At 37.3% G+C, this 26,077-nt stretch overlaps 1 protein-coding gene across 4 annotated transcripts in view; it reads left to right on the top strand.

Moving 5' to 3' along the window:
- Window positions 1-26,077, top strand: part of LOC149542919 (golgi-to-ER traffic-like protein) — a 295,369-nt gene that overhangs the window by 115,091 nt on the left and 154,201 nt on the right. The gene's annotated exons all lie outside the window — the stretch shown is intronic.

Genomic DNA, 26,077 nt, shown 5'->3' with positions numbered 1-26,077 from the left:
CTGTATGATCCTGGATCCCATGTCAACCTTTGAATGTCCATTGCGACTGTAGGCTGCGTGACTCTAATCATAAATCTTTGGCTGTGTAGCATCTCAACATAATCCACAAAATGTACAACATACATCCTGTTAACACTTGGATTCCAAACTAACTTATCCATACGATCTTGGGTGTAGAAATTGATGGTTGATAAATCTCCAACCTCTTGAATAAGCCAACTGAATAAATAAATGCCCAACACATTGCCCATATGCAAGGAAATCAACTCAACCTGCCTGAAGATGTCACTGTCATTACTCGGATTGACATCAAGAATGACAGTGATGTCAGCAATATGTTGTTGAATTGGAAATGTAAACATCTAATATGGAATATATGGCAACATGGGTAGTTCCCACTCATCTGTATGCAACTCACTAATGCTTGTAGGACAAGGCAAATCTGAAAATGCACTAATATTCCAAGCAGGGCAGCCACTGATAACTGGAGTATGTAGAAAGATAAAATCACCAATCAATGAGTAGGAAGCTGCAGTATAGGAAGCTGCAGTATCATAAGAACTTGGTGATAAATCTTTAGGTAAATTGTAAAAACCCTCAAGGCACACTAAGGACAACTCTAAATTATCCACTTCACCATAAGTATCATCACTAAAAACAACATCTCCATTAACGAAATGATCACCTCCACACATAGTTCTCAAAGTAACATGATTCATCTTATACTTCATGGTATGGTGAGATCATGTTACTGCTATTATAAAAATTAGAATTTATGTATTTGACTTCTTGCTGATTCTTATGGTCTTCATTAGCAAAATGTGCCTCATTAGGATGAGGAATGGTGGAAACATTGGTCTGGTTTTCATGCCCACAAATGGTAATGATTCCTTCAACAATTTGTGCAATCTCCACAGTTATATTTTTTTTTGTCTTCCTTAGGAATGGCTGCAATCGAATTTTGATTTTCAACCTGATATAAGGAGTAATGTGTCATACTTAGTTGGATACATAGCTCATTTATCTTGTTCTCTTTATCTTCAACATGTTTGATAGTTATATGAATATCCCTATCTTTGAGCAATTCAAGTAGTCTGATTTCATTCTTTCAAATGCCCTCTTAAGATTATGGAGGTATGCACAATTGATTTCATTCGTTATTCCTTTGTCCTCTATAACATTAGTAACTTCCCATAAGGTTTCCTCAATGCTTTGATGGGTGTTATCAAAGTGCATTAAGGCCACAATAATCATATCATTTGATACTTTCAGCTTATCCCCCAAATTATATGATCTAAAATCATTTAGAAATGAGATTTCTGATTGGTCCTTCAAATCAGCCCATATATTAATAGCATCATTTTCTGCTGGGCTTTTTTCATGATTTACCTCTATCTCCAAATGATTTTCTTCCTCAACTATAGCATCATTATTTTCACATAGTTCATTCTCATGGAGAGATTCACTTTTAGCCTTATGATCAGCGTAATGTTGTCAATGATAACCTCCAAATCACCAAATAAGATGGTAGTACAAATCGTCATTCATAGCGGGTTCCCTCTATGGTCCTCATTATGTTGAAGCTGGACTAATGAATCCTAAACTTACTCAACATCGATCTGCACTTCTTTAGCCGACTCTTTCTTGTTATCCTCACAAGTGTGACCTAGTGACAAAAAATGTCTGCAAGTTAATCAGAAACAGATCTGCTCTATCCTCATTTGGTTCTTGCTCATTTCTTTGAATACTACAATTTGTAATTCCCTTGCATTTTAGTTCTTCTTTAGCTTGCTGCTGTTTGTACTTCTCTCGATTTTTGGCTCACATTGTTTGAGCACCCTGTTGACCAGCTTATAAGCACTTTGTGAAGCTCATTGTTCTCTATTTGAAATTGCTAACCATATTTGAAGTAGTGGTTGGAAATGAGTGTCACTCTAATTTATTGTCATAATCATAATGTTTTCTATGGCAGCAATAACATTTGGATTGTGTTCTTCCTTGATTGTGCCTGATAGATTTTGAAACATGGTGTGTATTAAATCATATAATCTCATGTCAATCATAAGATTGCATAATCTGAATTCTGCAAATGACTTTAGATAAATGATGACTATTGCTATCTCGAAGATTTTGAAAACTATCAACAATAAATTGCACTACATCCTTCATGATGTCTTCTTCACAAGGTTCTAGTGGTGCTAAAGTGCTAAAGACCTCCATTAGACAAGAAGCAACTAATAGTTTTATCTCATCATTTGAATGTTTCAGGCACTTGTGTTGATTTAACCCTGTCACTGTAGTTACAAAAGTTGTTTGCAATAAATTAGAGGGTGATTGTTCTACCATGGTAAAACATCCTTCTAATTGGATTAATATGCAAAGATTCTTTTCCCTGCTTATAAATTCTAGCCTTGCTACCATTTTCATAAAGCACTCTATTAAAAATCTTCTTGTTTGTTGCGAATTTCGAATCTCAGAATTCTTTGAGTCAACCCCGCTTCACTCCTTTACTAGTTCCACTCTGAGGCTAATAAGTAATTTCTTTCAATTGACTGTAATTCAATATTTTATTATTAACCTGGTTTCCGTTCTAAGAATTATGTCAACGTGTTGTAGACATGTTCTTTGTTTTTCAATCCCTGATACAATACTGTGCTTTTATGAATGATGACTTTGTGAGATGGTAAGATTGTACTATCTTGTTGCAAGTTTGAAAGTAGCAGTCTATTGCACCCTTGAGTGCATATTCTGCCTATTGCATGAAGGAAGCTGTGGCTTATACAGACGCTTGTAGAAATTCACAATTTTGAAGTAATGCTCCTTCGGTGCTGCAAAGTCTGTTAAATGTCGTCATTATCATTGCATCTGTACTAATTCCTTGGCCTCGACAAACTCTAAATAGATTTATCGTCTTTGCTAACATCAATAGCTCAACTTAACCTGCACAACTGCCTAATTTTGTCCTTTCTTTTTGTTATGCGTGCAGTGTGCTACACAATTTTCTTCACAAATTTTGGATATAAGAAATCTTCAAAACAATCGATCACTATGACCAAGTTTGAAGGAAGTTCCCATGAACATGATATCTTTGCATAACTCCAGTAATCTCTAGTTCAATACAATGTTCTGCCTACTATTTCAAAATATGGCATTTGCCAAGTCCGTATTGAGGCAAGGTGAAAACATTTTTTTTTTCAAGCTTTTATGCACACAAGGATATTAGTGGCGACAAGATCCAGCCAATGAAATGCCCATGTCAAAGTTCATTGCTCTATAGTTTGTCAAAAATCGATTGAAACTGTGCATCATGCCATAACTCGTCTTGCTACCCGTTGGGACTTTAAATGGAAGTGACCTTACTTCTCTTGAATAGACAAGTGCCCCATTCCTGCTGCTTACATCATGAATGGAGTCGATGACTGTTACAAATAGGATCCATGATAATATTTAAATCTCCAAAAACACTTTAGTTTGCAAAATGAATTCAAAACTTCTTATGTGTGCAGCTCAACTATTCCCCTTGGTAGAAAAATTCTCCCTGAAAAATACTCTCTCCAGATTGGTGCGTTACGATCATGATTTGAGATTCTTGACAAAGAGAATGCTACTCAATAGACGTTACACCGTAAGCGGTTACCAACTCTTCTTCAGACTCCACATAATGGATCTGTGACCAACGTCAAAGCATTTGTCATTATTTCCTTGAAACTTACAATGCTGGAAAGTAATAGAGGCAATATCAAACAGAATGTTGAAGGCATTATTTGTGATAATCTCCATCTTGAACAGTATCCCACCATTAATCTCCTCCGTCTCCCATTGTCCTGATTATGCGATGGTATCCTAACCTTCGGCGTTAAGTCTTCACAACGAATTTAATCTTCACAAGTCTGCCTGCTATTTTCAGGTTATGTTCTCTCCTCGTTGTATTGAATGCACCCACCCAAGAGTTGTATAACGACAATATTTTCTTTCATGATAATGTTTCCTGTTATGAAAGTCTGCTTTTGACACATGTAATACCATGTGAGTTACACAGGAAATGGCCTGCAGTGACAAACAATAATTTCTAGTACAATGCACCAATAGAAAACTGCAGTTCTGTTTTGAAACTGGCTTCTATGGTGATTGCACCGCACAGTAATTTCGTTCCTTTCTAGAAATGAGACCTGACCATTCTCATCATCTTGAACCTGTCACACCTGACAATAGCTTTGCCCAAACTGACGTTTTCCTAATTATTCCCTTTAATTGAATTGGTGCAAATCTACAAATTTACGACAATCAAAGATTGGTCATGCTAGAAGCATTCAGGCTCTGAATTATTTTTACCACAAAGTCTCTATAAAATGCTTGCCATGCCTCAGAAATAAAGTTCAAAAACTGTCACAAATTTATATTGCTCGATAACGTCAAGGCACAAAATCGATCACCAACTCAAAAAGCTTGAAATCACTTCAACCTTAAACTGAATTTTTTAAATGCACTAGAATTGGTGTCGTCAGATGTAAGTTTTTGGGCACTTCTAAGAAACACGATACCAGTTTTAACACCTTTTGCTTGGAGAATAATAGACACAACAGCTGTAGTGATTGCTCGGAGAATAATAGACACAACAGCTGTAGTGAGCTTTGTGTGAGAACGTCTTTTATTAAAATATTGATCTGTGACACATCAATCAATGCATAATATAAAATTTGGCCTGACCTTATAAATGGACTTCTGAAATAAAGTTCGAAAGCTGCCACAAAATTATATTGCTCGATAATGTCATGGGGCAAAATTGATTGCCAACTCAAAGAACTTGAAATCCCTTCAACCTTAGCCTTAATTCTGTAAATGCTACAGAATTGGTGTCATCAGATGTAAGTTTTTGGTCACTTACAAGAAACACAATACCAGTTTCAACGTCTTTTGCTTGAAGAATAATAGGCACAACAGCTGTAGTGAGCTTTGTGTGAGAACACCTTTTTGTAAAATATTAATTTTCCGCACATCAATCATTGCATAATATAAACTTTGGCCTGATCTTATATATGGACTTCTGAAACTTCTTTATTTTCTGATAAAACTTTAGAGTTGCATATATATTGAGTCCTTTTATACAACAGGTCACAGCTGATAAACTTCTGAAAATTTATTTCTGATGGAATTTATGACGATACCCTGCAAGAAGGCAGGGTCGATGCTTAGATACCACTGTAATATCCCAACTGGATATTACCTCCAATTTTTCCTCAAATTATTTTCAGAATATAACAGATAAAATATGCAATGAAATCCAACAATATTAACCAGTAATTGCTGAAATAAATTCTTCAGAAATGTTTGTTAGTGCATCATACATAGCAATATGATAACTAGATATCAAAATCCAATCTTAAATACAATTACACAATCAGATTGGAGAGAAATCCTGTAATCTCAAATTTGAATATTAACAAAACCACAAATTAGAAATCCAAGAGCTTTGCCAATTCTCTAATATGATTACTCAATCAATTTTGGCCAAGGAACGGGAATAACCTCAATTCACCTGCACTTTAGGGTTTGCTAAACCTAGGCAGGTAAACCTTCCTTGAACCTTGTTTGCTTGGTTCAAAGCTTTTCTATAGCGAATTAAAAATTTGTGAGTTCTTTAAGTTGGCAAAATCTTAAAACTCGATCAAAATAAAGTTATACAAATGTTTTGATATTTGTTTGTGAAATGAATGTTGCTTAAATGAAAGGAATTATGTTTATGAGTCATGGATATGATGGAATATTGAACTTCAAGACTTCAAATGTTAATCAATTTTCATGATATAAAATGCAGACCAGTCCCTTAATTTACCTTGGGCAAATAGAGTCAAACTTTCTCTATACCCTTATATACAACCTTGGGAGACAGTGCTATACCATCCACTACTTATAAGCCGAAGCTTTAATTAGTAACACAAACCCTAGTCCAATTGAATTAATTTCTTTGGGAAAACTAATTAAACGAAATTTTACATTGACAACATTTCAAATGCAAATTTAGATAATTAAACATTTGTACTGAAATTAATTTATTCAGCGTAAGTAGTGGTTGATTTTAAAAGCCAATATCACAGGGGATAAATCTGAACAAAATAGTTTGAACTTCGAATCTCAATACAAATAAAGAAAAACTAAGCTCTTGCATTCAATTATATCATATGTCAGAGAGGCATTTGCATTATTATTTTCATTTATTTCTAGATTCATACTCTGTTGCCATGTTTTCAGTCCCCCTTTATTTTTCAAACTTCTAAGATTAGGGTTGATTCAATGTAATGTCATGTCTGTGTCTAGATTACCCTTAAAGAACTTATCCTCTCATCTATCCCTTTGCGTGAACCTAGGTGGGCATTCAAAAGCAATCTAATGCATTCGTTCATATTAGGTGATTAGGAAAGGGAGGGTAAGCCTATGCATTTCCTGTGATATCCCCGTCAAAAAATAGATTATTAATCAAATCATTGTTAATAGGCCGATTGATTTAAATTATCTTGGACCCATTTTAGTTTTGTTACCATAGGTTAATGTAGCCGTTGGCTATCTTTGTACACCCTCAGAAAGTTTTCCCGACGGGTATTTAAGCACAGCTTGTAGGAAGTTGTAGGTACGCAATTTGATTTATTTTTTTGGTACTACGAATTCCCGTTGGGATTCTCTGTTGTTCGCCATTTCAGAAGTGAAAAACCTTCCCTTTTTGGTTTTCTGGTTTTGGTGGGAATCAACCCTCACCCTATTCCGTCGCCTGTAATACTTCGGTCGGATCTGGCAAATCAGAGGACCATCTTTTGGCAAATATGAATTGAAGGTTATTCGTGTTCAAATCTTTATTTTTGTTTGGATTTATTTCATGAATTTGGATCTATAAGTTTTTGGTTACAGAACTTAGTATTTTCCCTCGATCTGCACACCATCCGTCACTATGGCCCAGCACTACTTGCCAAACATTTGCCCATCACCATACCGTACGGCCATTTGGCTTGCTGTTTAGGGTATAAGACCCATAACCCTAGTTTAGCTTCCTAACACCCAAAGCACAAGCACCCTAAAGCAAGAAAACCCAACCATGACTTTCTAAGGTCCAAACACACCTAACCATCACCGTATGACTACTACTTACCATACAGCTTGCTGCCTACCGTACTCCTTTCTTGTGTTGCTATTGACACCATGCGACCTCCTTCACATCCATGGTACACCTACCTCTGCCTACCGTATGGCCTTCCAAAAGGCTACCTTACAACCTTCAAGAAACAACTGTACAACCATTCACATCTACCCTATAACTTCGCTAAATCCACCGTATGACCCTCAAGACAGTCCGTACACCTCCATTCCCACCATTTGCATTATTCCGTACAGCCATAATAACCTAGTGCTTCCATTTTCAAGTGATTCTGGTGCACGCTCAGACAATGGGACATTATAGTGGTATTAGACCTTCGATCCTACCAACCAGTGGATAGTGAATGATTGTTTATAGCCAAAAGAGAAGAACCCATTCTGTTGATAGAATGGCCGCAGAACCTGAACCCACAGTTGCTGAACTTGTGGCACTACTAAGAGAACTTGCGAGGAAACAAACACAAATCAACGATACTTAGTGTCTCATGGAAGAAACTCTCAAAAAGTTGGCAGACAATAAAATATTTGGTGAACAAACTGGTCAGAGGTGGATTCGGTTTTGGGTAAAGCAAACCCTCATTTAGCACGCTCTCGACCTTCCATACCGTCTTTTCCCCCACGTACGGAGGCACCACGAGGAGGGAAGCAACCGACATTTGAAGAAATGCAAGAACAACTGAGAGAAGATTGGAAGAATGCGAATTTCGAGGAATATATATCCTACAAAGATTACACAGATCTGGGAATGAGATATTCAGAGGCGGAAACCGAGGGTATTTTAACGATGATCTCAGAAGGAAGTTGAGTAAAGTAAATTTGTCTCCCTTTGACAGATCCAGATCCATATCTGCGCAAGCATGGGTAATGAAAGCCGGTACTTACTTCCAGCTTAATCTTATACCAGGAGAGGAAGCAATTAAATTTGTGGCATTACACTTGGAGGGAGTTGCACATGAATGGTGGCATCACGACACCATCACTCTGGGGCATGATCAAATAAATACCTATGTGGAATTCACAGAGAGATTGATAGATCGTTTTAAAGATCCATAACTCAAATTCAAAGATTTTGCACAACTGAGGCAAATTGGATCAGTTGATTAGTACATTGCGGAATTTCAAAAACTCTTTGTTTTAGTCATGAACATTTCCAAAAGAATACGGATAGTGCTCTTCATGGACGGACTGACAGAACCACTGAAAGGTTGGGTAAAAGGGTTCAATCCTACCACCCTATCGGAGGCCATTAAGAAGGCACTAAGTATGGCATCATCATTAACGTCATCCTGACGAAGTTACTCACAGTGCAAACCGCTGGTGTTTTTGAGGGACAGATAATAAACCTCTGTGGAGAAAACTGTCGTTGGACGAAGCAACCCGATAGGAGCTTTGAACGAAGAAACTATGTTTCAACTGCAAGGGACCATGGGAACTTGGGCGTAGATGCCTCGGGAAAGGGAAAATCAACTACATTGAGATCGTGTTTGATGATAAGGACGAACAAGAAGATATATGCTCTGAAGACAATCAACCCCACGAGGACACAAAAATGGTTAGTTTGAACCATCTAGAAGGAATTGCAACATTGGTACGACACAGAGGAACTATTGCCCTAGTCGGTAGCCCGAGGTGCACAGTGTTTCGTGAACAGGGAACCCTTCAAGGACAAAGGGGTATGGTGATGCTGGATGGTAGAGCCACTCTAAACTTTATAAATTCATCTTTGGTGAAACGAAGAGGTCTACCTACGGAGACACATGCAGGATTCTAGGTCAAGGTTGCCTACGGAACTCTTCTGCCTTGCACACACCTTGTTCCTCAACTAAGTATCGCAATGGTGAATCACATAGTGACTAAAGATTTGTTCATAGTGGACCTTAATGATATGGAGGTTATTCTAGGCATACAGTGGATGGAGACACTTGATTAATATACTCAGAGCTTTAGATGCATGGACTTCACTTTTGTTGTCAATGGAAAGAAGGTTGTTGTCCGCGGAATGGAAAATGAGGGTTCGAAGGAAGTTTCTGCACATCAGATGGAGGCAATATTTCAGCGTGATGACGTTGCTTGGGCTGTACACTGTTTTGTCTCGACAGAACCTAAAAAGAGCAAGAAACACCTCCCCAGGTGATGACCTCCAGAATATCTTTAGTGATCATAATAATATAGACATTCCTCTTGGCATACCTCCTCATCGAGGCTTTGAACATATTATCGAGTTGGAAGCAAGAGCCAAGCTAGTCATAACTACACCCTACCGCCATCACAAGAAATTCAAAGATGAGATTGAAAAGACGATTCAGGAACTGTTAGAGGAAGGATGGAACCGTCTCAGTTCTAGCCCTTTCGCATCATCAATGGTATTGGTCAAAAAGAAGGATGGGACGATGCACATGTGTGTGAACTATCGTGCGTTGAAGGAAAAAAATGATAAAAAATAGATATCCCATTCCAAGGATAGATGAATTGCTTGATGAATTACATGGCACAGTCCATTTTTCAAAAATAGATCTCCGTTTTGGATACCATCAAATCTGCATGAGGGAAGAAGACGTGGAAAAGACAACCTTTCGTTGTCACTACGACATTATGAGTTACTGATCATGTTGTTCGTATTAACGAATGCACCTACTAAATTCCAATGTTATTTGTAGCAGGACATTGGAAGAGCACCTAAAGCATCTGGATGAAGTTCTAAGGATCATGAAGGATCAGTCTTTGTTCGCCAAGGGATCCAAGTGTGAATTCGGTATGACAGAAATATTAAATTTGGGACATGTCAGTAAATATGGAGTTCAAGTTCATCAGGAGAAAATTCAGGCTATCCTTGATTAGCCTCCCCCAATATCACTCACAGAATTGCTAGGATTTTTCCAATTGTGCAGTTATTATCGGAGGTTCGTTAAAGGATTCTCTTAGCTTAGGGCACCCTTAATGGATTTGACAAGAAAGGGTTCTTTCCAGTGGAATGAAAAGGCACAACTCACTTTTGATAAGCTGAAAGAGGCAATGAGCACTTGTCTCGTACTTGCATTACGTGACGTCACTTGATCATTCATTCTAGAGTGTGATGCATCCAGAGAAGGCATTGGCATGGTACTGATGCAAGACAAACACCCCATAGCCTATGAGAGCAGGAAGCTTATGCAAACAAAACACTTATATTCTATTTATGACAGAGATGTTGGCCATCGTACATGTAATAACCAAGTTTTAGTAGTATCTGGTGGGTGCCAAGTTTATCGTTCGTATGAATCATAATAGCTTGAGATATTTTCTAGAGCAATGGGAATTGAACGAGAGGCAACAAAAATGGGTAAGCCAGGTTCAGGCTTTTGATTTTGACATTGAATATGTGAAAGGAAAGAACAATGTGGTTGCAGATGCTTTGTATAGGAAACCCGCCATCTACTTACTAACCTAGATTTCAGCTTACTGGAAAGCACATTTGTTGGTAGAATATTCCAAAAACACATTTGCCTATTAGCTAATGGATGGCAACACCTAGGATGATAGTTACAAAGTGGTGGATGACATCATTTACTATAAGAGTCGCATATATAATTAGTGTCAGAATCCAAATTAAAGTAGAAAATCTTGAAAGAGGTACACGACTCACCCTTGGCCAGACACTCGAGCTTCCTCAAAACTTATTGACGTCTTGGGGAGCGATTTTCATGGAAAGGTCTTAAGGAAGATGTCTTGCAGTATGTAAGAGAGTGTGCAGTCTACCAGTAGAACAAATCCAAACATACTCTACCCGTTGGGTTACTGCAACCTTTGCCAATTCCAAAACATAGGTGGGAAAGTATCTTGATGGATTTTATAACTAGAGTTCCGAAGGTGAACAAAAAGGATTGTATCTTCGTGGTGGTTGATAGATTGACAAAGTATGCACACTTCTTTGCCATCCCTTCAGATTTTTACCCTGCACAAGTTGTCGATCTATTTTTTAGAGAAGTCTTTCATCTACATGGGTTACCCAGAAACATTGCCAGTGATCAGGATGGGCGATTTATTAGCATCTTCTAGACAAAATTGTTTCAATTGGTAGGAACAAAGTTAAAAACACTAAGTACTATTTACCACCCTTAGATAGATGGACAAATGAAGATTGTGAACAAATGGCTAGAAGGTTACTTTCGGAAATACGTTTTGGCAGAACAACGGGCATGGGTCAAATGGATACACCCAGGGGAATATTGTTACAATACCACGTACCACATCAATCGGGATGACACCATTCAAAGCCCTATATGGGTATGAAGCTCATTCCTTCATTGACACAATTCTAGGTGATAGTCATGCATCAAGTGTTTGGAACCAGCTTCAGGAGGGATTGGACATCCTAAGGTGCCTGAAGGAAAACTTACAACGGGTACAAAATCAACTAAAGATGTACGTCAACAGACACCGAATAGAGAGGAGTTTTGAAGTAGGAGACTTGGTCTATCTCAAGCTCCAACCATACTAACAATCCTCATTGAAGGAAAACAGAAAAGAAAAACTAAAGCCACAATTTTATGGTTCTTATTGTATAGTTTGCTGCATCGGTGAAGTCGCCTACGAGTTGGAACTTCCAGAGGGGAGTTGTATTCATAACGTTTTTCATGTTTCTTGCTTGAAGAAAGCTGTGGTACAAAACATCATGGTAGCTACAGACCTTCTACCGCTCAATGAAGAAGGAAAGCTCATATTGGAACCATCTAAGATTATTGAAGTACGTGAGAAGACCCTACGGAACTGAAAGGTGAAGGAATATTTGGTACGCTGGAAACACTTGCCGCTAGACGATGCAACTTGGGAAGACGAGCACATTCTACAGCATTCGACATTGCGTTTGCTTGAGGACAAGCAAAATTTGGGATAGGAGGATTGTAATATCCTCGACCTAAAATCAATTATTAATCAAATCGTTGTAAATGGGGCGATTGATTTAAATTATCTCGATGCATTTTAGTTTTTTTTTCTGTTAGGTTAGTGTAGCCGTTGGCTATCTGTGTGTTGCTATTGACACCGTACGACCTCCTTCACATCCACCATACACCTACCTCTGCCTACCGTACAACCTCCCAAAAGGCTACTGTACAACCTTCAAGAAACAACCGTACAACCACTCACATCTACCATACAACTTTGCTAAATCCACCATATGACCCTCAAGACAGTCTGTACACCTCCATTTGCGCCATTTGCATTATTCCGTATGGCCATAATAACCTAGTGCTGCCATTTTCAAGTGATGCTAGCGCACGCTTGGACAATGAAACATTACAATTCCTAAATGAAAGGGAAGTTGTTCTGAAACCCTAATGCTTTGATCGAGTATTCATGGTGAAGACAGGATACATTTGAAAAGAAGAACACACTAACATTTAGACCAAAAGGCAGCAGAGAACATCGATATCAAGGCCAATGAAAATGGCAACAAGGAATATATGGCTGAGGCTAAAGAACATGGTGTAGGCTGTGAGGACAAGCCAGAAGCAAGGTCAGTTGAATTCGAGGCGTAGTGAGCATTGAAAGATGTAGAAATGGTGTAGAATGTAGTCAATGGTGGCAAAGACCATGTAGAATGTAGTCAAAGGTGGCAAAGACTAGCGTTGAAGTTGAATCCACGACACAAAATGCATTTGAATCTCCACGTCATGGGTTGTAAGATTAATTGCCCGTAGAGATGGATTCCTAACCGTTAGATGAGGATCAGATCAAAGGTGTTCGTAACATCGCAACTTATATTCTTTATGAAGAAAGATAAGTCGTGAAGCTACGAAAAGCGACCTGGGCAGTTAGCTGTGCAGTCATTGCAATATCGCACAATTAAAAGGTGAGTTAAGATCTTAAGTCGCGAAATTGCGAACAAGGTGATAGCTAAACTCAAAACGGTTACTGTAACATCGCGGGTGGCAAGACAGTTAAGACTTTTCAAGTTGCGATGGTGCGAAGAGCTAACCACAACAATAAGATTATAAGCCATCGCATCGTCGCAGGCAGTTAAAGTTAACCTTAGGTCAGAGTTGCGAAGAGGAGATAGCCATGCTCGCATCTTCGCAAGGTTAAAGTTGTTACAATTTAGGGATGCGAGGTTGCGAAGGTTAGCGTGAAGCCGATGATCGAATGAGTTAGGTGATCGAAGGAAGCAATATCCTGTTATTTCGGTAAAGCGAAAAGGGTAACTACAACAGTTAACTTACAAGCCATTGCCACTTCGCTGGTAGATTAGAGTAACCTGAGGTTAATGTTGCGAAGGAGCGAAATCTTGCAATTGCAACGTCGCAGGGTTAATTGTTGAGTTAGACTCTTAGGTTGTGAAGCAATGATGAATGAGAAAACAATCAAGAGAACAGTTGATCGCAGTTTCGCACGGTTAAGCCATGAGTGAAGATTTCAAGTTGCGAAGATGTGAAAAGGGTGATAATGTAATAACCTATCTGGTTATAGCTTAAACAAAACATCAATTTCTTTCGTTAATCAACAATCTAGTATTTTTTCAAACAATTGGCAAGCGTTCTCTAATACTAGCATGTGATTTAAATTGCTATGGGCTTAACTAATCCACAAACTACAAATTCCCAACTAGCAATCTTGTTAATTTAGTTCCAACTCATTTGCAAAAGTCCTACTAGCTGAATTATGATACTAATTTAGTAATGAACGAAGAAAAATTTCCTCATTCAATGTCTTTGCATGGTAATAAACTGTAGATTCATTTATTTATATCGATTGAAAACATAGAACATGTTATAGCGCATTTCTGAACTAAATTTCGGCCTCCAGCGTCTGCTACATGAGCCTCACATAGGATAGTGGAGTTCCAAAATCAAATTGCAAACCTCTAGGAGTTGAATACAACCCCACTTCAACACAACATGGGATTCCAACTTGCAACGCAAGTCACAAAGTCAATGCAAGTTATCCCAATACAATTGCAGTATGTCTAAAGATAAACAGAGGCCCTAATTGGTGTTTGTTGACCTGTCAAAAGTGATCGCAGGCATGAAAAGTAACATCAATTGCTGATACAAGAGAATATGGTAGGCTTCAAAAATGCAAAGCAAGCTCTAACGAGCATACACAGGTCAGTAATATAGAAACGCTGCTCCCAGATTTTTTAGAATTGATCCCAAAATTCTTAGCTAACAAACACTTCTCCCAGCCATGGATGAACACAGTAAGGAGATGTCACAATTTTAGATCCAATCCATTGTACATCAACAATGGATGGAAGCTCACAACTCAAAAACCCGCACAAGAGATAATCAAAAGATAAATCACAGCAGAAAATTCTCCTTAGACACAGTTGAATAGTAGTAGAATAGCATATTGTATACTTCAGCACAATTTGCAAGAGTAATTCTTAGAATAACCCTTATACTTTAGCAAGGGCACATAAAATCAGAATTCAGAAACGCCACAAAGGCAACAAATGAAAATAAATATTCAAGCATGCTTTTCCCCATGAAATGAGCTCTCATTTATAATCTTTCATTGGTCCAAAGTTTCCTAAAAAACTCCACTTTAGAAATTGTGGAAGTTCCCAAAAGTACTCAACACTAGAAACTTTCCAACTTACTATTTAGAAATATCACTTAATGTCGTTATTATAACAATATAAACATTATTATACTAATGAAACTTAATAATAAATAATAGCTCATGCAATTAACTTAATTTACCGCAATTGACGACTAAACTACCGAAGCCACCAATTGCACTGCCAAAATTAGCAACTGCCAAAAATAGACCTACTAAAAATAGTAAATCTACAGGTGGGACCTCCAAAACTCCCTATCAGTTCACGAGGGCAAAGACTCTAAGTTGCAAAATTGCGAAGAGTACATGACAGTTAAGATAGCCAGTGATCACAACATCGCACGGGTTAAAAGTATTGTTTGAATGACAATTGTGAAGAGGTGATAAGGATTAAGATGAAAGGGTTGCTAGGTTTTAATCGTGATCTTTGATTTGAGATCAACGACAAGAATTCAAACTTGCAGTGATTGTTGAGATATGAAATACAAGTTTTTGCGCCAAGGTGACTGTTACAAATCAGAGAGGAATATGAACCATTTTGAGGGTTTCTAATCATTTCTGCTTTTCTTTCTCTGATGTATTGAACTGTAATCGACAACTGTTGGATTTCTGAGCGATTCGAATGCTCTATTAATGTAATTGATGAATCTGTAACTAGCCAAGAATCCCAAGAGGGGGCCTATACATGTAGTTTTCTAAGTTAATGGAAAGGATCGACAAGTTTCATGCATTTTCTCCCCTTGTAGCAGAGACTATTGAGTGAGAATCGAGAGGTGTGTTGGTTCCCAAAACCACAGATTGGAAATCCAAGTGCCTACCACTTCTTTGATAGGATTCCACAATCAGTTCTGGCCAATAAACGAGAATCTCCTTGATTCCCTTGCACTTCAGGCTTCGCTACACCTAAGCGGGTAGATCTTCTTCTCGAACTTGATCACTTGGTTTAGAGCTTTTCTAAAGCGAATTTAAGCTTTGGAGTCCTCTGGTCGGCAAGGTCCTTGAACTCGATGAAAGTGAAACTGAATGTTGAGTAATTGAACTTGATGACACCAATAATTACTGCCTTACATATTGTTTATACTTTCAATGAGGCTCAACTTATGTATATCTTTTACTAATCACAATGAACTCAATATACTATTGTTTTTCTTCATTGCATATTCCATATACTCTGCCCTTTCTTTCTAAATATGCCCAGTCACATTAATGTCAGGATGTGTCCATCTTTCACAGTCTTTGTCTTAATGCTTTCGACATCAACATTAGTTTTTTATCAAATTCTCAACATTATTTCTTGAATGGAGATCCTAAATTTTCCCAAAAAATTGAGCTCCATCAAGGTGTATGGAAGGATTAGATTGATGTCTGCAACTAGGTAATGTGATGTTTTAATTCCACTTAGAATTAGCATGCCTAGGTTTCTTTCATTGTCTCCTTCAGTTGAGCTAACATGCATGTAGGTCAGTCTTTCTGGAATTGTAGGACAAGTACTTGTGAAGCTATTAGTAATTGGGCTAATCAGAGTGTTAGTGCAGTGTTAATAGTATGGGTAGTTAGAGTGCTATCTTTTATAGGTATTTCTGCTCTTTCTCAGAGTTGCATAACATCTTGCGTTTGTGATGTGATGTTAGGATTGAAGTGTGCTGGGAGTTTGCCACTGGGTAACCTTGACTGGTTAGAGAGCCACTTAGGGCCATGGATTTTCTTCTTCCATTACATCTCCTTGCATTCCATAGTCTTAGATGCATTTAGGAGTAGAGTTAGTGTTAGACCTAAAACCTCGCTTAGGTTGCTTATGTCTATGAGCAATTTGGTTACCCTCTTTTGCTCTTAGGTTAAGAGCATACCCTTGGTTATCCTTTTGATCACATAAAAACATCATTTTGTAATGTTCCTGTTATAAAATAAATCATTTATCAAACTATTGTTAATGGGCTGATTGATTTATTATATCTCGGACCCATTTTTGTTTTGTCTCCGTAGTTTGTGTTGCCGTTGGCTATCATTGTACATCTTTAGAAAGTTTTCCTGATAGGTATTTAAGCACTGCTTGTAGGTAGTCTTTAGGGAGGCATTTTTGGATTATTTCTTTATATTGCGAATTCTAGTTGGGATTCTCTGTTGTTCGCCATTTTAGATGAAAGATCTTCCCTACTTGGCGATTTCGATTTCAGTTGGATTCAACCCTCACCCTATTCCATCGCCTGTAACACTTCGCTCTGATTTGGCAAATTGGAGCACTATCATATTGTGAATTGGAGAAGTCATTATGTTAAATCTGATCAAGTCTCTTGTTTTAAATGAATAAGGTATTCTGTGTTTCTCTTGCATTTTTTCGTACATTTTGTTGTTTCCAAATTTAGTACCTCATTCCGTACAACCTCCACCCTCCTACTGTACGACCTCCATTACTACCATAGTACAGCCCTCTTCATTCTATCGTACGACCTCATTTCAGTGTCTACACCTACTGGACGACTTCCTACATCTCCTTCCATCCACCATACAACCACCTTGGTCATTCACCGTATGGCCTCCTAGGTCACCGTATGGCCATAGCTGCACCTTGTACCACCCTTTGCCATCACCGTATGACACCACTTGTTGCCCCACACAACACCGTACGACCTCCCCTTTGCCCGTACTACGACACCTAGCAACCGTACGCTAACTTTTCCTATCTGTACTGCCCACAAAAACTTCGGATGCGACAATTTTAAGAGTAGTTGCAGTTATCGGGATTTTACACATTCCAAGTATATTTTACATATAGGGGAGTTGTACCCTTCAATTCAGGGATTAGTGACATTAGATTGCACTAATCCAATCTGTTGTAAGCAGATTGTTTCCTTACATTCTAGGCATCTAGAATCAAGGTAAAGCCAAGTTAGCAAGAGGGACAAATTGTTTACCAACACACTCATCATTTGGATTCGAAGGGATCTCAAAACCATGCATGTCTGAAACCCAAGGAATTGAAGGGGTAGGCCGAGAAAGCGGTTCTTGAATCCTAATTTCGTAGTTTTCACACCATCTTGGTTATTAGAGCTTTGATATAATAGTTGGAAGTGACTGAAAGATGTGATGGTTTTTGCTATGTCTTTGGACATGTATCGTAGCCATCATTGAACCACTTCTTTGCCGACACTTGTTCATATGTTTGGCCATAGAAAATGACTACAGTATCAATGATTAGGTGGAAGGAAATCAACTAAGTTCTCTGGAAGCATTGGTGTCCACTCTGAATTGTTAATGTTTTCTTTGGTGACCCAAGTTGATTTTGTGTGAAGAACTTGTCAAATCAATAGCAAAGATGATGAAATCTATGTTTTTATGTATATGTGCAAGAAAGAAATATAGTGTGTCATATAATAAATAATCAAAGGCGTTGCTCAAATGGAGGCCCTAATTTGCAGAAAAAAAGGGCTCCATCAAAACCACCACAGATGATGAATTTGTAATGACTCGTGCCTACAACTCCTCTAGAAAGCAATGTGTAGCCACTAGAATGAAGTCATATGATCAGTTGAGTGTAGTAGGGAAGTTTGAAACACTTGTACAGATTCCAAATAGGGTGTACGAACAAGGCTTAAGGCCATACGATGCAGGCTATATGGGATGTTATTAGACACCAAATGTGCCGTACGGTGGGAGAGAGATGATGTACGACTGTGCAATTAGCAGTTTGGCCGTACGGAGGTATAAGGGGCCGTATGGTGAACTCATAATGAAGTTGTACGGTGAATAGAGTAGCCGTACGGTAGGGATTATGGGTTGTACAGTGAGTATATGGAGATCGTATAGTTGGTTGGGAGGTAGTACGACTTAGCTTGGAGGCCGTATGGGTGAATAATGGTAGTTGCACGAAGTGTTGTGAGAAGCGGAAAGAATGATTTCAGATCTACATTGTAAATTATTAATTCCAAATTCATCAGACAATGCCAAACAAGAGTGGAGATTAGAACACAAACAACCTTCAATTAATATTTGCCAAAAGATGGTGTTCTAATTTGCCAGAGCCCAGTGAAGTGTTACAGGCGATGGAATAGGGTGAGTGCTAAATCCCACCGAAACCGGATAAACCAAATAAGAAAGATCTTTGAATTCTGAAATGGCAAACAACCAGAACTCCAATAGGAGTTCGCAGTACAAAGAAATAATTCAAATTGCATACCTAAAGACTACCTACAAGCCGTGCTTAAATACCCATCGGGGAAAACTTTCCTAGGGTGTACAAAGATAACTGACGACAACACAAACTATGGAAACAAAACAAAAATGGGTCCGAGATATATTAAGTCAATCGGCCCACTAACAACAGTTTGATTAATAATCTATTTTATGATGGGGATATTACAAAATCGGGGCTACGTACAACCCACCTAGAAATCTTGAAGGTTTCCATCCTCATGCTCTAGCAAGAGAAAGCTAGCAGTTTCCCACAGTTCTCGAAAGAGAAACTAGAAAAGTCAATCTCAAATCCGAGCATGCTGAAAATGAACTCCTCATCCTTCTTTTATGCTCAAAATAGTGACTCTTTAGTTTCCTTCTGCTGTCCTTTCGTCTTTTTTCTTATATGTCACTTTTTAACTCCATAATATTAAATTGACCCATTTATTAATTTTCTTTAAACTCTCATAATTCAGTTTTAATATTTTATGAGTTTAACTTCAGAATTCTTAATGTCCCAAAAAGGGGACATTACATAATTCTACTTGGAGAATATTTATTACACATTTTTAAATTATATGTGTAATATCCCCTATGGATATTTGCTCCAGATTCTACCAAATGCTTCACAAGATTTTAAACAAATAGTGTTCAAGAAAATTGATTTCTATTCATCCAATAGATTATATTGAAACTAATATAATATAAGACGACAAAAAGGATCTGAAATTAAATATGAATATTGCCATTAAAATAGATAAATGATTACAACCTTCAACAAAATAACAAAAGAATTATCTCCTACTCATGGGCCCATAATTTACAGTGGGATTGGATGTACAAGAAATTTCCCAATCACAGATACAAGATGTACAGAAGGATTGGTAATTCACGCACCGTCAACAGATCTATTTAATATCTTTTGCAAATACTAGCCATAGTAGATCTTTCACTGCTGTAGCTAGTCTTCTTCAAAATGGATTTTGTCCTCAGGAAGGTTGAGATGAGTCCAAAAATCCAGAACCCACACAGTCACAATCAGTAAAATGAATAAAATATACTCCTCACATCCTCCGCAATGATCCCCTAAATGCTCTTTTATAACTTTTGAATGTCCTCTGGCTTTATGTTTTCTCTTGCCTTTTCATTTTTTTAATTTTTATTTCCACTTTCGAAATTGGAGTGACCTTATTGGATTTCTCATTATAATAAGCCACTTTAGTAATTTTATAATATTATCTTTCATATGTACTTTTGATAGATAATATTAAATAATTAATTTATTATAATGGCCTTATTTAATTTTAATATTTCAAGATTGCATTAAAAGGGGACATTGCAATCCTTCCTTCCTAGAGATTGCTTGTCCTCGAGTAATCAAAATCTTTATGATGCAACCAAATGTATGGATCCTATATCAACCTCAAGGATGCTTCCTTGTCAATCTGTTGTGCTACTTTGATGTAAACATTGCCATGCTTGAAGTTGTGAAGCAAATCATGTATATCACACCAAGTAATGCACTAAACATGCTAGAGGCAGGATCCCAAATCATCGCACAATCACGGTTGTCAAATATGAGGAGATAGAAGTAAGTCAAGAATTTATGATCCCCAAACAAGTCTCAAACACCAAGTAATCTCTCATGGTAATGTAGGACATCCCTCATAATTGTATGACAAGACATATCAACCTCTCCCAAGCTGCTGGTGTAAATTGGAACAACTTTCATAGGTTTGGAAACTCTAAGAGGGATGAAATCAACGCCTTGCAATATATCTTGCCAAGGTAACTCAAGAAAGACCACATTAGCAAACTCCCTACCAATCAAGATCTTGTATAACATAAAGAGTATTCCTTTCAGCCAAAAAGAAAAAATCTTAGTATCTCCTCTCATGAAGAACTAAACAAGACTCTAATTATTCACTGCCAAGGGATGAGAATAGAAGTTAGCATATCTAACCCTGAAATCAACTAATAAAGAATTCCTTCTACGGTCAACCATTAAAAACATGAAATCAATAGATAACCTCCAAGTGCCAGTGTAGGGAAATTGAGAATTGTAACAACCCTAACTCACTACAATCAACCCATCATCATCTAAAAGCACACATAATATTATGAAGTGACTACAGTAACCCAAATTCTCCCAAGCAGAAGTGAAGAATAAATGAGGCTCAACCAATGGAGCCTTTACCATTCCATTAGTTTCCTTATTATTTTGAGGGCTGATTTGTTTGCCAACATTATTTGGTTCCTTCATTATAACGTCTCCCTTCCCTATGCTCAAACCTCTGGGCAGGTTGCTAGATTTCAGGGATGCAGTAGATTGTTTATTGCTCTCCTTATTAACTCTTTCTACTCTATGATTTATAGACTCAAGGACCAACTGTTGAGAATTTTTCTTACCATGAGGCTTATTGTTATGTTTAGTATTAGAGTCATGAATATGGGGAGCCGATTAATGCCACCATGAATTGTCCATCGAACTCTATAGTAGGGGGACAAATAGTCTCAGAATCCTTTGTAAGAACCTTTTATGAAGGTTTTTCTCATGTGGCCGTTTTATCTTAAGCATGTTTATGAATTTCAACTCTACTATCATCATTTTTATTTACATCTTTAATATTGCCTTCCTGTAATGTCGTCCCATCACTCATACAACAAGGGTCATATGAGGCCATCATTACCTATCCCCATTAAATAAAACCAAATCCAACGATAGAACTCCAAGGGAAAGGCACAAGAATTGTACGAGGGAAGGGAAAGAATCAGGGGAAGGAAGGGAATAGACACACAGTGGGAAACAAACACACGAGCAAGGAAAAAAGGAAGAAAACTAAAAATCACATCAAAACTTAAAGAAAAGATAGAAAATTAATGGTGTGGAGCCCCAAGATGGTCACCTCGGGGTCGCTCTAGAAAGTCACACGCGCGTAGAAGCAACTTGCAGAGTGTCCTCTCATCACTACATTAGAAGTAAGTTATAGATTTTGTGTTGTTAATTTTAATTTTAATTATTCTATTAATATACCTTCTCATTTTGGTATTGTCATGAAGAAATTTTGTGTTCTTGTAACATCGAAAAATTTCAATTGCTTAATCACTCTTTATTTTAACAAATAAAGTAATCTAGCTTTCTATTCACATGACAAAAGATCAACGATTCTAACTTACAAACTGCATTCTCATGATAAGTCTTAAGTACCAATTTAAATTAACCAACTAAATTCCACAAAATAAGTGAATGATATCTAACTGAAATATGTAACTACCATTTCATGTAATCAAGAATTAACTACATAATATTTGTAGCTGAACTAAAGTAAGATACAAAATAAAATAACAGATGAGGTTACTGGCAAAATTCAACTCACATCATGCTAGATGAAATAGAACTGACCTGTTTTCTACAAGTCTTGGCATTGGAGGAGAGAAGCATTGCTAGAGGCTTAACCTCCCAACCATGGACCTAGTGTATTCCCACACATTGTCAACTGAAAATGGCCCTACCTTGGACGGGATAAGGCACATGTACACCACCTCATCCTGCCACTTGAGCATCCTGGTGTTAGATTGTCGACTACACAACTAGCTCGATCGGAAAACCCTCCTAACAATGTATACATCTGACTGTAAGTTATCCCAATCTCTAGTGATCATAGCAACATCATTTGCCACTAAATCTACCTTGGCCTATTTACATGGACATTATTTGCCCAATCACCCGCCGCTCGACTTGACAAACAAGACAACACCCAAACTTCCCACCATGAGCTAACTAGATTTATGTTTTAAGATTACAATTTCATATTCGTTCTGATGTTATTTTCTGTTTTATGCAGAGTGTTGAGTCATCCAATTCACATAGATTACAGCACACATCTCTGCCTTACATGGCCATCCTTGATGATTCTTGGTGTAATTTTCCATGTCCATTGTGTTTTATTTATTGATGCAAAGAAATTATCAAAATTGTTTTCAAGTGTTTTCTTGGGTCAAGTAAATAAACTGTTGAGCCTTTTTCAGTCTTTAAACACTCCAACAGTGTATACTTCCATTGCTCTCAACGACAATGGAAAGATGTCACTATATTAGGAAGTGTGTGGTCTCACATGATCTCCTTTTTATTATCAAACTTTTCTTATATGAAACTTTGCGAGTCCAATCTAGCATTGATTAAAAATAATCACATGAAAAGATTTAAAAGTTACGACCTAATAGAAGCTATGATGGAAATATGAATGTGGTGTTCCTACGGCTCCAAGCCACGAGCTTCAATGTTTGAAATACTGGGCATTGTTCAATGCTAGTAGCAGAGTATAATTCTTGATATGAACTACAATGGAATGGTAATAATTACAAGCATGAAATAAGAGCAAGCTCCCGAGTTACATAGGAATTGAACCCAGACAAGGAGGTACGTGCATGAAAAGATATGCAAAGTGGCAAGCATGAATTTGAAGTTTTGACAAAATATGAATAGTAAAGGTGGCCGAATTACTAAAAGAATATAAGAGGCCACTAGACTTTTTGAGATAATTTCATTTCTTTTGCAAATGGTCTATTCCAAAACTATTATAGATAATACTCATATTATCTAAGTGTAGTTATACGTGATGACTACAAATATTTATACATATACGTTATATATTAAAAGTCAAGTGCACATTACATACATGCGCATTAGAGTGTACATATGCATATATGTGTTACTCCAAGTTATATGCATACATATATAAATGTGTGTGCGTGCATATATGTATGTATCTATGTATAATGAAATACATACAATTACCCCTAGGTACTATAGGTATTATCTATAACAAGGCATAATCGCCATTAGATGGAGAAGACTTCACAAGTGATATTCAAAGGTAACAATTTTGTTTTTGTTTTATTTGTTTATGTGAAATATAAATATGCATATGCATTTGGTGACCTATTCAGCTCATGGTGGACACTTGGCATTGTCTAGTTTGTCATAGTCTGGTTTCCTTGATCACGGTGGTTTAGATGAATAATTGATAGCTAGGACGCAGGTTGGTGCGCATGCCCTATTGCCTCTTTGCCATTGTTTCCCATTTTGTCGTGCTCTTGTGAGAAGAAAATAACATGGCGAAAGCATATTTTCAAATCATTCAAATACAATTTAGTTGCCATAGCTAATAACCATAACTAACCATTTCCAATATGTGTAATAGCATAACGACTAACTAATATAGGGAAAATAGGGGATTTAACAGTTCTTATCACCCTTAGATAACCAAGCTTCCCAGTTTTTTGTTTCCAAAAAATTTCCTCCTTTAATGGTATTGATTCCTGTTTGCTTGATAGATTGTTTTCTTTCAGATATTTTTCATTATTTATTCCTTTCGTAAAGATTTCTTCATTTAAAGACTGAATATCAGCTTCAACTTCTTCTTTTTCTTTTAAAATATTTTTGAAATGATGCTTGTTCCAATCTAAGAATTAGGTTTTGAGGATTTTAAGTTTGTAAACAAACAAATACATTTTTGAGCCTTCCACAGATGTCTCTGCCCACCAATTTTCGAATAATAATATGAAATTATTATTGAGATACCACATGTTTTCAAATTGGAAGGAGCTCCTATTAGGTCTTGATTCCTCAAGGATTTCAAGGGAATCAGGGAAATGATCTGATCCTGATGTGGGATCCAATGATGCACTAACTTGGTAATAAAAGGTGGATAGATTTCCAGGAAAGAAAAAACTATTCAGCTTTTCAGCAATGTTGTTAGAACCTTCCCTTTCTATTATTCCGTTTGTAAGCTCCATAACTGAGAGGAAAATCAATCAAATTATTAGGTAAGATCAAATGGTTAAAGTCAGTGATGGATTCATAAGGAGATTGGACCCCACCTTTCTTTTCATTGAGGTGTCTAACTGGATTCACTAATCTCAGCCCAAAGTTCTTTCTTAGTTGAGGTGCTAATGTGGCCATAAATATTTATAAGATGATAGTTTGCTATGAATGCTTTTAACCAACCTCCCATCCAATTTTGGATTTCAACATTTACTTCTGATTTGATTCTTCTAGGGTTCAATAACATAGCTATGTTGGGTCAATACTTTGCAACCGACAGTTTGTAGAACTTCTTTTGCAAAGTAGGAGTAACCACCACAGCGTGTGAGACAGAGTCCCTTCTACCTTAAAGGGAAGGCTCCCCTTCTCATTGTTCCTTGGATCAACTCAAGGGAAGCAAGAAGTTTAGATACTTTTAAAGGGTGTTACCTAGAGAAACCTTCAAGGAGTAATTCATTGATTCTCTACAACTTAGGATATTTTTTCTTTTGAATTTTATCCCTATGCATTGAAGATACTCTATTTCCTCTAAATAAGTTTGACAAATTATTGTCATTATGACACATATTCAGGTTTGATGGCAATTTAAGAAACCACTCCTCCATTATGCTCCTAGCAGTCTTTGTCCTTTGTGATATCTATTCATGGCACATTGCTACTAACAGTTGATGTATTCTTTTCACTAACTTCTTTATTGGTGTGCATGTGATCTATTGAAGATGAGGATGAGTCTAAGCTCAAAAGAAAAATCATATTGTCCGCTATCAACAAGTGGCTTCCAAGGTGCTACAAGAATATGTCAGGGTTTGGCATGGAATTCTTCATATATAACTCCAATCCAATTTATGAAACTGCAGTTGGATTATGCTCAAAGAAAAGAAACTGTTCTTTATCCAGTTGTGATCCTTCCTTCACACCATGAGGAAAAGTATCAAATGCTCTATTCCTAATGAAGGTGTCGATTGAAACTATAGTTCCTTATCATTAATCCTTACAAAAATTACCAAGGTGTTTCTCTCCCTGAAGAGGTTGGAGCTTCAATTCAAGTAGATTTTGTTAGGATAGATAATATAGTCTCTACTGAAGCACTGAAGGTGTGATTTCCTAGGTCATTTTGGAGGGATCAGATTCAAACAAAGTGAAGTTATAAATCAGGCTCTATGAGCCAAGTTATTTTAGATAACCTGACATGTGAAAGAAAGGTTATCAGTTGAAATTCTGCAAAGAAAGTTTTTTGATTTTTGTTATTGATTCTCAACTCTTCAACAGTGACTCTTCATGTTCTAAGGATTTCATTGAAGGATGCAAATCGCTCTAAAGGCCCCAATCAAGATTGTTGCTCTTTGAAGGATGAGAAATGAAGAAAGAATCAACCACAGCCTTTTGTTTTTCTGTTTCTTC

The sequence above is a fragment of the Cupressus sempervirens genome, chromosome 8 (assembly GCF_028749045.1).
Source record: "Cupressus sempervirens isolate cs-2001-9-10 chromosome 8, ASM2874904v1, whole genome shotgun sequence".
Lineage (NCBI taxonomy): Eukaryota > Viridiplantae > Streptophyta > Pinopsida > Cupressales > Cupressaceae > Cupressus > Cupressus sempervirens.
The sequence above is the reverse complement of the archived record's forward strand: the minus strand, read 5'-3'. Positions and strand labels throughout refer to the sequence as shown.